We start from the raw sequence: 12,221 nt of genomic DNA on the forward strand, positions 1-12,221 counted from the left end.
TGTTGGCAAATTGAACACCAATAAAAATAAATTTATTATTTTTTTTAATTTTTATTTATTTATGATAGTCACAGAGAGAGAGAGAGAGGCAGAGACACAGGCAGAGGGAGAAGCAGGCTCCATGCACCGGGAGCCCGACGTGGGATTCGATCCTGGGTCTCCAGGATTGCGCCGTGGGCCAAAGGCAGGCGCCAAACCGCTGCGCCACCCAGGGATCCCAAAATAAATTTATTATTTAAAAAAAAATGCAAGTAAGTAGACAGCACAGAGAAACCTGCATTTCTGCCTCCTGGGCAGTGAATGCCAAGTGGATCTATCCAGGTTGGAAGGAAAAAGAGAAGGAGCTTCATGTACTTGTGAAACAGGACATAAAGCCACCCCGACGAGGCTTTGACAAAAGTTAAGTACATACAAGATGAGCGATTTGTCTATTTGAGACTTAACTAGGGTGGCACCTGGTGTTCAGAAGGGCTCAGTGATGGGGTTGTAACAAGGAGAATGCTGCAGAAGCAGGCACGATGGGGACTCGGTCACGGGGGACAGTCTCTGAAGGTTGAGCCACTCACACGAACACGTGCCCCGTACCGCAGCCTTTCAAAGGGAGTCGCACGGGATTTCTGGGTCTCGTTAGAATGAATTTACTTAAGAACAAACTTTCGTTATGGACATTCTCTGCAATCTGAGAGCGCAGCAACCAAAAGAAAAGCAAGGACATAATCCTGCTGCCTTTATAGGGGATTACGGAGATGCTCTGACTCGAGCCTTTAAACCCACTCTGGACACACCTCCTGTCCTGCAGGCCTTAAGACCCCTTTGAGGATCCCTGGGTGGGGCAGCGGTTTGGCGCCTGCCTTTGGCCCAGGGCGTGATTCTGGAGACCCAGGATCGAATCCCACATCGGGCTCCCGGTGCATGGAGCCTGCTTCTCCCTCTGCCTATGTCTCTGCCTCTCTCTCTCTCTGTGACTATCATAAATAAATAAAAATAAAAAAAGACCCCTTTGAGCAGCTCCTTCCACCCATCGATGTGTCCGATGAACTGTGATCACATAGATGCAAAAAGGACACTTCACACCCAGATATGTCCCTGCTCAGCAGCGTCCAGAAAGTTGGGAGCCAGGCCGCTGCACCTCGGGGCCAGGTCCCCCTGTGGCCAGGCCGGTGGTGCAGCCAGGCCCAGCGCCCGGAGAGCACAGTGTGGGCAGCTCAGGGTACAGGCGAGGGGGTGCTGTGATGTCCGGGGGTCGGGGGCTCCCACCTCCTCCTGGTCCCCCTGCTCTGCATGAAGGCTTCGGCTACTGGCTCCGGCCCAACAGTGCCTCGCCTAGGCCTGTGTCTCCCTTCCTGTGGGAAGCAGGACACAGCCAGGCTTCGGGGTGGCTCTGGACCCCTCACGCTCTGCGGGGGAGGGTCCCCGGGGGTCCATCAGCCTGGCGCCCCGGACTAGCCAGCCCGCCGCCTCCACACCAGGATGCTCCAGGGGCAGGACACAGCACAGGGCCCCGGGAGGGCCTGGCGGGTGGGAGGGTACTCATGTGACTGGCCCTCCTCTCCATCCCTGGGGGAGGGTGCTCCCGTGACCCAGTCCTCCTCTCCATCCCCAGGGGAGGGTGCTCCTGTGACCTGCCCTCCCTCCTCTGAATACTCCTGTGAACCTGCCCTCGTCTCCATCCCCAGAGGAGGGTGCTCACAGTGACCAGCCCTTCTCCCCAGTCCCAGCCCCTCTGCCCTGGGAAACGTCTGTCTTCATGTCAGTTGACACCTTGAGCCTTCCTGAGACCTTTGCCTCTAAAATGGGCTTAAAAACACAAAGGCTTTTACAGTTTGACTCCTTCTCGCTCTTAAAGGGCAATGATGGTCTCTTGCTGTTCTGGACATCTTACCTGTAATTAGAAGCAGTTCTCTGAAGGTGCATTTACCTTGTTTTCAATTATTAGAAAAAATTATTATTTTAATAAACCTGATTATCCCTGTCTTTTTGGCTGTGTGTGTAAATGCCCTATGCACGGACCTTTAGGGATGGAGTTCTGGATCATAGGCTCTATGTAGTTCATGTATTTTAATTTTATGTGCATTTTATACTCCATGAGCTATTGTTTCTGCTTTTAGGGTCATAATTTACTTACATTTGCCCACACAGTTTTTCTTTCCATTACTCTATACCTTAATGATTTTAGTGTTTCTCTCTGTTATTGTATTTTTGTCCTGGAAAAAGTAATTTTAGTAATTCTTTCAAATGAGAGTGTGCTGCTGATGAATTCACTCCGTTTTATTTTGGTTCGAGATATTTATTTCTATTCTTCAGTCCAAAAGATACAGATATAGAGTTCTGTTTGGCAGTCATGTTCTTTCTGGAATTTAAAGCTTATTCCATTCTCTTCTGGCTTTCATCACTTAAGATGATAATAGTTAACTGTTGATTTTATTGTTACTCCATGAAGGCTAAACTTCTCTTAATGCTCCCACCCCTGGCTGCTTTTCAGTTTCTAATTTCTTTTTAACTTATATTTTAATATGCTCAGATTCAGATGTCTTATGCTAGTTTGCTTGTTTGTGTTTACCTGCCTGGGATCTATCATTCTTGAATCTATAGATGATGCATTTTATCATTTTTAGAAAATCTCAGCCATTATTTCTTCAAGTATTATGTTAGCATCACCTTTTCTCTTCTGTGTTTCGTCGTTTGCAATCACATAAATTAGACTTTATTCCATATACACACATTTTATCTTTTTCTTCCTTCTCTTTGTTCACTTGTAAAAACTCTTCTGGTGCTCTAGTCTGGATATTTTCTCCTGAACTTTATTCCAATCCTCCATTCTTCTTTACCTAAAACATGGATGAGTGACTTTTTTTTTTTGTAAAAGACTAGATAGGAAATATCTTATGCTTTGTAGGACACACAGGTTAGAAAACTGGGCATCCTAATACCCAGAGAGTCAGACACATTATGTAACCACGCGGCTATGACCTGTTCCAATACAAAATCCATTATCAAGTATTCTGCATTTGGACTATAGGCTGACATTTGCCAATATTATGTTTAATAGGACCTTTGAGTTCATAATTTCATTACTGTATTTTTTATGTCTAGAGTTTACATTAGACCATTTTCATAGCCTCTAGTTCTCTGGTGAAATTTAATATATTACCAGCTCTTTCCTGAGCACCTTAGTTGTCGTTATTTTGGCATTTGTGTCTGATAATTCCAATGTCTGAATCAGCACTGAGTCTACTTCTACTGCTGTTTTTTGCTCTTAGCTGTATCTCTTGCCGTGTCTGTTAACATCTTATGAAGTCGGAGTCTTAATTAATATGAAAAACTCTCAGAGCTCCAAATGATACATTATCTTCAGCCTGTAGTCAGCATATGGATGTATCACCTTAATACAAGTCAGGTCAAGCTCGATCAAGGCTGAGTTTTAGTGCTTTTAAGACCCGGTGTATTTCTGCTTCTCCCTTACTCCCGTGGTTACTTGTTTTCAGAAGTCCTACATGAAATTCTTGGGAATTTGTAAGGGGCCCTACTCAGTGGCAAGCCCTGTGTGCCATCCTGGTGCTGGAGCTGCCCACTGCTGCAGGACCCCAGCCCTCCAGCCTGTGTGGCCTCGGGGTCGCTGGGCTCCTGGAGGAGGCAGCGGTGCTCCCTTGCCCAAGTCTCACTTGCAGGGAGATCTTGTTACTCAGGCATGGCGGGCTTAGCATCCTTGGCGTCTGGGTTGCACCTACCAGTCTTCAGAAATGTGGAGAAACTCCATTTATGGTCTCCATCCCTTAGTAGCCATCCTGCTCAGCTTCTCAGCTATTCCCACTCATCTTAGAAATGGATGTTTGCTTGTCATGAAGAGTGGCGTGTGGCACCAAGTCCTCCCCTGTGAGCATCTCTTCTCCTGACATAATCACCTTTCAAGCACACACTTACTTGAGAATTTTTCATTGCCTTTAAATAGATGGTTGATTTTCATTGTCTGCTTGTTTGAATAATTTCTAGTTTTTTCCTTAGTTTTTTTGCTTCGTTTTGAGAGGATGTTATATAGTTTGCTATGAGGTAGTCCATCTTACCAGGGAAATGAAAGTTTACCTATTATTTTTTAATCTCTTGAAAATAATTCAACATGACGTTTTCCCCTCTTTTTATCACTTGCATTTGCTGTATCAAAGTCATGCGCTGCATGTTTCCTCTCTGCTCCATGTCTGAGGAGATCCTTCAACCTGTGTTACCCACACTCCCTTGCTGCCTGGCTTCCTATTGGGTTTTGGGGGAAGGGAGTCCAAGCATGGCAGCTGAGAGGCTAAAGCATTTGTTCCCTTTCTTCATGGAAGGAAGCATTCTCACCCTTTGGCCTCAGATTCTGTGCAAAGGCTGCTCTCACACGGGTCTAGCTTCCGTTTGGCTAGACCGCCATCCTGCTTTGCCCTTTCCATGTACTTTGGGCCTAAGGGTAGGTGGTGGGGTTTCTTGCTTTTGCTGGAAACGTGGTATTTAACTTGACCTCGGTTATTCCCTTAATAGCCCCTTAGTTACGTTTCTTTCAGTTAATCTTTTGAATATGCCATCTGCTCTGCTTGGACCTTGACTGATACATATTCACATTCTTCATCAGGATAATGAGAGGGGCTTTTGGGGATTTATAGGTAGGATGGTTCATATTTTGCCCCAAACTATGGACCTTTTAACGAATGTAGCCTTGCATTCAATAGAGTCAAACCTAAAAGAACAAATAGTGATAATTTCATAAAAAGAACTCTCCAAATGCACGTGTACACTAATGTAATTTGTGCACCTACAAAACACAAGATTAAAAAACAAAATGTTAGTTATGAAGTAGAACAAGATACATAGAGTTGTTAAGAAGATTCCAGCTGGCATTGTAGTACAAAGGTAAGTCAGTAATTAAAATGCATTGGGCTGGACAAAAATGGGGCAGACAAAGCTCAACTGGCTTTAGTTTGTCAGTGTCACTGACTTTGAGTATTTTTCATTACTACAATGATTAGTCTAAGATTTGCAGTTCTTCCCTTGACATGCTGACCTTTTCACATTGATTCTTTCTACCTGCTGCTAAGATGCAAAATCAATATAATCAAACAGGCAAATCACTTGATACTGAAATTGCCTGATAATAGAGAAGAAAATCTCATTATCCAGTGTCCTTGGATGTGCTTATGCATCTATAAAGACAGGCCCAGAGACCTACCTTGAAGGAGACCTGTTACATTCCCACATCCAACATGTGACCTTAGTATTTAAAGGTGTGCTGTTGAACAGAATCCAGTGGGTGGACGTGCCCGCTGATGTTTGATGACATCTCCCCTTGATGATATCCTATGGTATTTCTTTCTCTTTTACTTTTATGGTAGTTTTGTTAGCTCTCCTCCCATCCCCATTTCTCTCCTGTTTTTCTGCACCTCACCTGACATAGAGCTCGTTGAAACCAGATATGTAATGGAACAGTTTTAAAGAGGTGATTCAAAGGGATTGTGGACCCTGGTCATTTTTCTTCCCTTCCCATCCTTCCACTCCTTTGGGAGACATGCTGGCCATTTGAAATATTAACAGCAGCCCCTTCAGCCTTTGTGGTTTTTTTTCTGCCAGAGTCCTGGATCTTGTTCACAAAAACCCAAAGCAAGTTGCTTCCTTAGGGGGGTTACCCTGACACAATTCCTAAATCATAGTTTGTCAGTAGTCATCCATGTATCAGTTAGCTTTAATATACTACTAATTAATCTGCATAAAAAAACTAACTGTAGTACATGTAAAATTTGTAAAAAGTTGTTTTTAGAGCACCTTGCTCTGTTTGGAAAGTTTTGACTATTAAATTTTACTCCCTGAGAAAGAAAATCCTATAGGGAGTTCTATGATTCAGGTATTTGATGGAAATGATATTTTATTTAGCTGTGCTATGTGTTCATCATTGTCAAGAGTGGCAAAACATATATGCTGATTTAAGGGCACAGTGCATTTCCTTTTGAATATTTTATCAAAGTTAAGTTTCTTAGTTACTTTTTTTAAAAAGTGGTAATGTATTTTATAATCCATCGTTTTGAATCTAGGAATCAAACTGGTAACAGGATAATATAAAGAATCTACAACACTTTTTCCCTTTGGAAGCAATCTTCATAGAACTTATCTATAATAAGGATATTACATATTCTCTAAATGTAATGCATTCACGTTAACTGGTGATAAATTGAGAATGTTCATTCTTAATGTCTGGTTGGAAACTAGTCCCAAATTTTAAAAATTGCTGTTTAAAGAAATAAACAAGTCTTCTATAGAAAAAATGTATTTTTATAGCATAGTAATTCATTCCATGAATGGGGCAGATGGGGCTGGTTGGAATCATCATCTCAACTAAGTGCCTTTTATTTGCTGAGATTGGGTCTCATGTCTATAATATAAAAATGTGTTCTGACTAAAGAACTGTTGTTTATCTCAACTTTTAATGGAAAAAAAGTTGATCGGTGTTGGGTTTAAATTATGAAAACATTTCAGACTTAAACTGCAATTGAAAAATATATGCTTTTTTTAAACTTTATTTTTTAGAGTAATGTAAGCTTCACAGCAGGACTGGGAGGATCATGGAGATTTTCCACATGTTGCCCACTGCCACACACACGTGGCCTCCTGCGTTATCAGCATCACTCACTAGGTAGTGCATTTGTTACCAACGATGAATCTACATTGAACATCAAAATCACCCAGAGTCCAGAATTAACCTCGAGGTTCGTGCTTGCTGTTGTGCATTCCATGGGCTTAGACAATCATATAATGACACTTATCCATCATTCTAAAATCATATAGAGTAGTTCCACTGCCCTAAACATGTGCTCTGTACATTTATCCTTTCTTCTGCCACCGTTGACATTTTTACTATTTCCATATTTTTACTTTTTCCAGAATATAATTTAGTCATAATTACGTGGTCTATAGTCTTTTCAACTGGCGTCATTCACTCATAATATGTACTTAGGGTCTATCCGTGTCTTTTCATGGCTTGAAAGCTGATTTCCTCTTAGCACTGAATAAAATTCCCTTGTCGGATGTACCATAGTTATTTTTCCATTTACCTACTGAAGGAGAATAGATAAAAAAAATGATGTTCCCATTGCTTCACATCCTCACCAGCAATTAGTGTTGCCAGTGTTCCAGATTTTAGGAATTCTATTAGGTATGTTGTGATATCTTATGCATTTTTCTATGGGCATATCATGTGGACTATTTTTCATATGCTTGTTTTATATCCGTATATATTTTAAGGTCTTTGGCCCATTATTTAACTGGGTTATTTTTCTAATTGTATAGTTTTATGAGTTCTTTCATATTTTGGATACCATCTTTTATCAGATATATTTTTTGCAAATATTTTCTCCTGGTCTATACCTTGTCTTCTAATTCCCTTGACATTGAATTTCATTGAGCAAAAGCTTTTAATTTTAATGAAGCTCAGCTTATCAATTATTTCTTTCATGGGTTGTGTCTTGTGTTATATCAAAAAGGCATCACCATACCCAAGATTATCTAGGTGTTCTCCTATATTGTCTTCTAGTTCTAAGACCCAGTTTTTTCTTTAAGAATTATTCTAACCACATATTTTATATACCCACTTTTTAAAAATATACCATTTATATAAGAGAAAAATGAATGACACAATGTTTTTATATTAGATTATATTTAGATTTTTTGACTGTATAAGTGGCCAGTTTCTTATAAGATAAAATATATTTGCACATCACTCTGAAAAATGGTTATTATAACTATTTTTAAATGAAAAAAAGATCTCATCTAATACAGCAAATTCTGTAGTACCATTGATAACACTGATAGAATCATCTTCATTTGGGGAAGTAATTACTAATAATTCATAATCTTGTGTTGGAATAGCTCTCTTAGAAAAAGGATTATTTAACTATTTTATTAAAGGTTTCCTGGTCAAATGATGAGAGACTCTTTACTCTGGGAAACAAACTGAGGGTTGCTGAAGGAAAGTGGGTGGGGAGGGTAGGGTACCTGGGTGATGGAGATTAAGGAGGGCATGGGATGTGATGAGCATTGGGTGTTATACTAGATGTTGCAATTTTAATTTGTTTATTTTTAAGATTTTATTTATTTATTTACTGAGAGAGAGAGAGAGAGAGAGAATGAGCAGAGGGAAGAGGCAGAGAGTGAGAAGCAGGCTCCTTGCTTGAGCAGGAATCCCTGATGTCGGGCTCAATCCCAGGATCCCAAGATCATGACCTGAGCCCACACAGACACTCCAGCAAATTGAATTCAAATTAAAAAAATCAAATAAAAGTTTCCTGGAATTTTGTGCTATGTTTTAGAGACTCCTCCTCCTGCCTCCCTATCAATGCATTTATTTATTCATCCAGCAAATATTTACTCAGTACTTTCATAGACACAACAGGAGTTTAAAGGATATTTCTATTATGGATAAATAATTAGATAGAATGCAAATAAGAGTGACATGCATTCTTTCTTTGATAAATATTTACCTCTCATGTTTTAATTTTTAGCTCACTGATCCTTCATTTATGAAGTCTTTCATTTATTTAGCCCTTACACTGGAATCTTGACCTGTAAGTTTTAGATACTGGATTTATATAAATAAGAGATAAGTATCCATTCTGCATATGGGTATTTTTTAAACAAAACAAAAATTTTTTTTTTCAAAACAAAAATTTAAAAGACAATCTTATGCCCAAATCCCTTTCTAACCTAAAAGTGGGGGAGCAAATATGGTGGCAGGAGTTTATGGAACATCTCTTATTTCTTTCTATTTGTTTTTTTTCTCTGAGAAATGGAGAAGAATAAGAAGTCATAGACTCAGTAAGGATGGATGAGGATGCATTATTAATTTGAGAAGAGGTCTGGCCTAGTTTTCCAGGGATGCAGAAGAATGAACAGAATAGGAAAAATATATTTGGTGCCATTAAAATCCTACTTGTGGTGAGACTCAAATGATCACAGAACTCACATGGTATGTGTTTTTCTTTAGCTGCATGAAACTTTGTGAGTTCAGATCCCAAGGAGGAGGAAATTTGTCTTAAACTAGGATTGTGATTATTCAAGCAAATGCTCTGAAGGGAGCATTGCATAATGGAGTTACGGGTACATGCCTGAAAGAAATTAAACCTTTCATGGAATTTGAGCTAGTAATATTGAAAAGGAAGGCACAGGGATCCCTGAGTGGCGCAGTGGTTTGGCGCCTGCCTTTGGCCCAGGGCGCGATCCTGGAGACCTGGGATTGAATCCCGCGTCGGGCTCCCGGTGCATGGAGCCTGCTTCTCCCTCTGCCTGTGTCTCTGCCTCTCTCTCTCTCTCTCTGTGTGACTATCATAAATAAATAAATAATTAAAAAAAAAAAAGAAAAGGAAGGCACAAGGATGAGGTCATAAAGAACATTGAAAATGCAGTAGAAATGATGGACCAAAAGTCCAAGTGGGTCTGTGGCATTTTTGGAATTAGAGTACTAGAAGAAGTAAGCTGGAAAGATAGGAGCTGGTGATTGGTGACCTAGGTTCTTAAGGCAGTGGAAATTAGTAATTACAAACATAGGCATGATTATGTGAGTAGCTGAAGCATGCTGAGAGCCAAATCCATTGGAGAGAAGGATATGGAGTCACTGAGTGAGACACCAGGGCAAAAGTCATCAATGTAGATAATAAAATTATCAAGAAGGATTTTGATAAGAATTGTGGTGTAAGTCTTCAAGGAATAAGAGGAAACACAAAGGAGTAATAAGAGGCTTATAAGTAGGGAGGAATATAGTGAGTGCAATACAGATGGGTAATTCTTCAAGATTATTATAAAAAACATGAAATTTTAGAAAGGAGGAGGGAGAGAGCCTGGTCACAGCAATGATTAGCAGGTCTTGTGACAATTCCTGAGCCCCCAGAGGAACAACTATGCCCCCAACCCCACCCACCTCTCCCCACCTCCTGCCTTCTGCCATCCAGGCATTTGTGGGAATCGTGCAATGGAGGAAATAGCCTTCACTTGAGAAGACTTTAGGGGAAGCGATGTCCTCAGTGGGGAGACAGTTTCAAGTAGGGAAAAATATTGATAAGAACTTTGGGGTAGCGGTTAGAGATACAGGCAGTTTTAGCAAAGCCTGATCATGAATTCTGAACATCACTGTGCAACAGTGTCAGGATATAGATGTAGGAGTATCACCTAACAGAACGGGAATTCAAGACTGATGTTAACATATTTGGGGATTAGATCCTAGAAAGTCATTATGCAAATGTAAGAAACTAGGAAGATTTGCTTAATGCTGCTACATGCTCTGTTTCTTAGAAATAAATTTTAGAAATAAATTCCATTGGTTACTTGTTTGGAAATAATTTGGTTTGGGAATAAAATGATTTGATTGATGAATATTTTGCCTAACTGAGATCATCTCTTTATAAACTAACAAAGATTTAAATAATTAGTGTGAATAAATAGAAACATTTGAACTGTTTTGAGAATATTTTCATTTTTCTCTAGCAGGGGTACACTTACTGCTTTTGAGTTGATATATCTTTTTTTAGTACATTCTACTTATTACTGCAGACTTCCAATGGGATAGGATTGGGATGGGTGGGAGGGGACATAAGGTTGAATTGACATTAACTGTTTATTAAATCCAAGAAATAATTTCTTGAGTAGAGAATGAGGTAGTGTTTGTGTGTGTGAGAGAGAGAGAGACAGAGAGAGAAGTAGGGAGGCAGAGAAGTGGAGTGAGATGGCACAGGTCATCTTTCAGAATATTTTTTGGTCACTGAGCTGAGCAAGCAGTAGGAAAAGCACTTTTAGCAATAGAGAAGAGAAAGTTGGCAGCTACTTAATAGAAGAAGCTGGTAGGAGGAGGTCAGTAGTCAGAGAGAGAGAACATCTAACAATAACTTACCCAAGTTAAATGGCATTTGAAATTACTGAGATAAGAGATCTTGGTAACAGTACATCTTGTGTCACATTATTTATTGATGGAAATAGAATATTTTAGAAGAAGTAAGTTGAGAGTGGGACCTTGGGATTCACTACTTTTAAAAGGACAAGCTTATGTTTCAACAGCACCTGCATACATTGATACAAAATGTGAGAATAAATGAACTTCCAAACACATAATAAGACAGAAAGTAAGTACAGGGTGATACTCGTTTATGCTTATTTTGAGAGTTGAGACCAAACTACATAGTTGAGTGCGATGTAGAAAGAAATTAATACATTAAATTGTTCTTCAATTTTGACAAGATTTTCAACTCTTTTCCAAAGTGATTTTGAATATACTATCTAATATCATCCTCTCTCTGAAGTAATACACGAATTCTTCAAAAAGGGGCGGGGGATAAACCAAGAGAAGAAAAGAAATCACCGGCACTGAGCAAACGTGATTGCGAGTCCATTAAATGCCATTCAAGATGTTTCTACATTAAGAGAGAAGAGTAGAATGATATGACACTTTTTAATGACCCGTGCTTTTTGCAGCACACTTTGTTGGCTTCAGAGGGTAAGGGTAGGACAAGCCGTGATCAGGAGAAGCTTTCAACTCATGGTGCAAATGCAGAGATAAACCTGAACTGGTGTTTTTGCGTGTGTGCCACTGATTCCGAACCCCACGAGGTCCTGTCAGGCAAATATGTGCGCTTCACCTTGGCTCCGACTCTGTGATTAAGGTCCCCCTACCTCTGATCGGCTGGGTCAGTGCACGCATGCATCCCGTTTTCAACGACAGAAGCCCTGTTGATACATCTTTTTTTGTTCTGCTCTGCATTACACGTGCCCTTGTATGCGTATATTTTTGTGCCTTTCCAATCACTTCGGTAGGCAATCAGGAAACAAATGCTATGTGAAGGTTGCGATATTTTATTCCGAGTGGTTTTTAAATATATAAGTAAAAAATGAATTGAAAATCATAAACCTGTTTACTGACAAATGAGGGAAATATTGAAATGTTTCAGTTTGCCGTGGTTTCAATATCTTAACCAAGATTCACATTCATAATTGTTTATATTAACTATGGCAGGCAGAATGAAAATAAATGGAAACATCCTCTAAAAAGAATCAAAACCAAATATATTTTTACCTTTTCAGAACATAGTTATACATATTCTATGTGAATAACTTTACTTGATGATTCAGAGATTATAGAAATGGATTAGACACTGATCCCTAACGTAGAGGGGCATACAACTGAGCAAAAGAAAGAATTCATGGGATAAATAACCCTAACATTT

Source organism: Canis aureus, chromosome 20 (assembly GCF_053574225.1).
Source record: "Canis aureus isolate CA01 chromosome 20, VMU_Caureus_v.1.0, whole genome shotgun sequence".
Classification (NCBI taxonomy): Eukaryota; Metazoa; Chordata; class Mammalia; order Carnivora; family Canidae; genus Canis; species Canis aureus.